The following is a 4,972-nucleotide window of genomic DNA, read 5'->3' on the forward strand; positions in this document are numbered from 1 at the left end:
TTACCACTTGCGTTAAGTTAAATTGCTACGGATGAAATCCGTTAATTTGAAGTGAGTTTTTCGTTTGAAGTGCAAACAAAAAGGGAAAGGGAATTTACTGCTTTCTCTAAGATAATTTTTAGACAAAACAGTAATACATTTCATAAAGCAGTGGCTTCGAAAATTAATTTAATGTCATTTCCCCCATAAATTGCTTTAACAAGTTTAAAATGTTAAGAAATATTTTGGAAAATAGGGAAATTGGATCTCAATGAAAAGTTCGTTAAATAGAAAATTCACTTCGCTATATGGAAGTTATTTTACAAAAAAATTTCCAAAATGCTCTTGGTTCCTCGAAAAAATTCGTAAAATAGGGAAATTCGTAGAATGGAAGTTCGTTAAATAGATGTCCGACTGTATTTGTATGGCTAAAAAATTCATAAAGAGCATTAAAAAATAACCAAAATTAAGTGTTCCTTTACTGGGTAATTTTGTGTTCCTTCACTGGTAAGAGCTGTTCCTTCACTGGGTCTTCTTACTACTTGTTATTTGAACCTCCAAAACTTCAAAACAATATTATTTAAGTTATCTAAAATTTTTTTGCATAGTTTGCAATTTGTAACAAATATGTTGACACTGTCATTTAACTGAAATTACGAATTTTGAAATTAATATGATTTTTTAAAAGGCAAGCGAAGCTTAAGTGTTCCTTCACTGGTTAGTTTACCCTACATCAGTTAAAAATGAATGAAAACAAGTTATCAGAGAAACATTAGCTGTTATTCTTGAATTGGATCACTTTATTTTGAATAGAAAAGCTCGACAAGAAGTACTAAATAATTTTTTTTTTATAAATTTTGCCATTTCTTTTTTTTACTGGCATTTTACTTAAAATTGTTTTTTAGAGAAATAACAAATTATCAACGAAAATATGGTGTATTGACTTGAAATAAATACACAAGTTCTACGTCATACAAGTTAAATTACAAGATGAAAAAATCATTACTGATGTAAAAAATTAAAACTCTCGGAGCACCTGTGACCCTTCCACGGAGCCATAGGGTTCCGCGAGACACCGTTTGGAAACAGCTTCTCTAAGCTTTCACTATAAAATTTTACTACATTTACCTCATTTTATCACATATTATTAAACCATATTTTATTGTAATTTTTATATTACCTAAGACATTTCTGTAAAAATTAGCTAGTTTTTGTGTTTCTTGTTTAAATATATATATAGCACAATAAAGACAAAAAGGATAAAAAGGAAAGAGAGAAAAACGAAGAAAATTAATAAGTTTTATTAACTGCGCATAATCTGCAAGTATATAGAACTCATGAAATAAGTTAAAGAATTGAGGAAATATGGAAAATAATAAAGATTAATGTTAAGAGAAGGGAAAAATAATTAAAATAAAATTATTTTTAAAAATATTTAAATTTTTTTTATTTATCTGAAAAAAAAAATTAAAATCTGGAAAAACAAAATAAAGAAACGATTCATCAGCTCACACGATTATATCTGCGAAAAGGAGTGCTCTCTAATATTGTATTGCGAAAGCAAAATATACAAATACAGTAGTGTGAGGAGCACTCAAATTTTTTTTAACGAAAATAGAACACATTAAGAAAAAAATACATACGAAAGCAAAAAACAGTAAATAAAATAAAAAGAACAAAAGACAAAAGGAAATCTGTAAAGCGTGGAGCGAATTCAAATGAACTTAACGCGTACCGTAATCTTTCAAGAATGATTTAAAATATTATCGTAATAAGATTGCCAGTTAACAAAATATGAAAATAGAAGCTCAAATAAAGTGATTTCCTATGGCACGCTCTTACTGCAATGCTGAAGAGCGCTCTGTTAGTTAAATTGGATTGGCCCGAAAATGGATGTGGACAAGGTAATAATATTATATTGGATAATTTGAAGTTTATAACTTATAAAGTTGATATTTAATTATACAATTTTAAAATTAAGGATAATTAAAAAAAATAAGTAGAAGGAAACATGATTTGCTCGTATTACACTGATTTTCAACAGGCGCTAAATGATTATTACTGTTGAAATCCATAAAAATAGGTTCAAAGAGCAACGCCCCAAACTCACGAAATTAGAAAACCGAATTATAAATGAAGTTAATAGTAAATAAAGCTGCATTAAACATGATCACTAAAACAAAGCTCATAAAGACATAAGGAAAAAAAGGATAAAAAAAAGAAAAGCTCAGAAAATTAATATATATATNGTTTGCCGCGATATATATATGTATGTCAGGAATAGCAACATAAATGCTTGTTACGGTTACGAATATAACCTGAACATGTTTGTTCCATAATTTTTTGCCCTAGATAGAGATGCGCATATGCGAAAATATTTCACTTGTCGTAAAAATATTAATGGAGGGGGGGGGGAGTGCATTTATTAAAAATATGCTAATTTTCCCCCTAAGTCTTATATCAAAATTTAATTTTCACGAAACATTATCTTTTGTTTCAGAATTTTCATATTGTTTGTTTATAAAATTTATAAAAAAGCGAAAAGTTTTTCGTTACTTACCGTAAAAAAAAAAAAAAAAAATTGCTAAATTTACGGAAACAAACTGTCAGCTGGTGTGCCAGTATAAAGATGTTTATTTCACAGAAAACTACTGTTATTTAAAATCAATCGCTTGTTTTATTCAAGATAAGTGTTGTTAATTTAGCAAACTCCATTATTTTAACAAGTAAACTCTGTTATTTTAACAAAAAATTCTATGAAATAATGATGTCGGCATTACGTTCGGTGCTAGCCGAGCGCTGCATATGCACGACCAGTTGACGGTGGGCTTCGAATCTGAATCACTTCATTGCGAGGCTAATGCTCTGTCCTTTAAACTACCGTAGCTCTAGTGTCTCACTATCAAGAAAATTCTTAAACTGTTTTTATCGTAAAATTATTACTCATTGTAGTAATATTTAAGCGTATTAACGTTTAAAACTAGAGTAGTCCTTACTGGCTCACCCATATAAAAATATCTGGTAACTTTACCAAAGCAACCAAACTATAACTATACCAAAACATTTAATCTAAAGAAATATAATAATCAGTTAGAGTATTAATTTGACAATATAATCGATTCGCAGTTTTCTTTATACGATACTCAAAATCATAAAATAGTTAGTGAAAAGTAAGAGCAAGTATAGAAAATAATCGTAATTTGATTTGTAAAAAAGTAAATATTATCGGGTGGTAAGCAAAACTGCATGGCAAAAGGTAGAATTTGAACTGACGATTTTAATCCGTTTATGATTAGGATGAAAAGCAGAGAAAAACCGCTTTGTCATCAAAGCAGCTTTAGACCGTCAAATATACAGGCAAAGTCTGTAAAAAGATCGGAAATTTCTTATAGTGCGAGGAAAAAAAATCTGTATTTTTTTTACAAAAAATTTTCTGTTAAAAATTTTTTTCCCTGTAGAATTTACAGTTATTTTTAACAGTGTAAAGTGACATGTAGGTTTTTTCTTTTGCAGTGAAGCTAGAGTTTACTGGATTTAGTTAAAGATTTTCTAAGTTAAATCAAATATTTAAATTCCCAACAGAATTTGTTTTGCTATTGGATTAGTATTTAGATCGGATCTATTCACTGGATACAATTTGAAGTAAAAAGCGAAAGCCGAAAAGTTCCGTTTGAAATTTGATAAGGAAAATTTTACCATCCCAAAATAATGATGGCATAAATGAATATTTTTACGAATTTAATAATACCAGTTTTTAGTCCTTATTATATCGATCTATATTTATAATGAATTCTCTCTCGATAAGTCTAATATTTCAATTACCCGTTTTTTTAATGAGGCTCTGTCATTTGATCCCTAATTGCATATTGATTTTTTTCGATGACTCAACTTTACCTCCCTTCAACCCAATTTGTTTTTAAAAATACTCTTTAATTTGTAGCTAAAAATACAAGTAAGCCATAACCATTCAGTTTTTTGTTACTTCTATTACAGTCTATACTCAATAGACTTAATTAGTTTGAACAAGTAAGAATCTGTGAGAGAAAGGAATAAAATCTGTGTTTGTCACACTTGTTTAAGTAAACTTGTTTCCTTTGGCATATATTTTTTGCTAATTTTCAGTATGAATACTGCATTGTATTGCATTAAAGTTTGAAAATAAAAGAGTTCAATTTAGTCACTTAGATTCAAATTGATCTCATTCAATTAAAGCCTACCAAGTTCTTGATGATTCTGTGATCCGGAAAAGCAAAGATGCCTAAGCAAGAGTTAGAAACTCTAACTTGAAAGTTAAAATTAATTTTACTATGGATGGAAATCCAGTCATGTTGGGAAAATATATAGCATTAAACTAAAGAATTCCTCGGTGACTATTTCAACGATCTAATATGAGAAAGCGAAAATATCCTTACACAATTTTTTATATTTTAAAGTCGAAAACTTATATTTCATATTTTAAAGTCGAACTTCAATGAGTCGAAGTTTTTCGTCAGTTATACCAGATTCCAATTATCATGTATTGACAGCTGTATCTGTCGTAGGCTGATTGAATAATCCAGCTCTTTTCCAACAGATGCTGCCATTTTACAATTCGCAAGACTAATTGAGAATGTGTTTAATGTTTTCTAACCAGTCTCACATTTATTTGGCTTATTGCAGTTAGCCCACTTGTCTTTAGGCTGATAAAAAAACATATAATTTATTGCTCAGTTAGATTTGCTTATTTCACGCGTTTTTAGATAAGCCCAGAGTAGTAAAAGAGTCTATTATAAATACATTTCTATCAATAACCCTAAATATATTCTGTCTGATTGAGGAAACTATTGCACATTTTTAATCAGCGTGAAGGTAAATAGGTTAATTGTAATAAGCTTAAAAATATCCGACAGATTAGAAAATATTGAAGGCTTCTCTAATTACCCTGTTGCATTAAAAATAACTCATGACATTTGAAGTAAGCCAGATTTTTTATTTGTCTTTTGACATATTTATA

Source organism: Parasteatoda tepidariorum, chromosome X1 (assembly GCF_043381705.1).
Source record: "Parasteatoda tepidariorum isolate YZ-2023 chromosome X1, CAS_Ptep_4.0, whole genome shotgun sequence".
NCBI classification, from domain to species: Eukaryota; Metazoa; Arthropoda; class Arachnida; order Araneae; family Theridiidae; genus Parasteatoda; species Parasteatoda tepidariorum.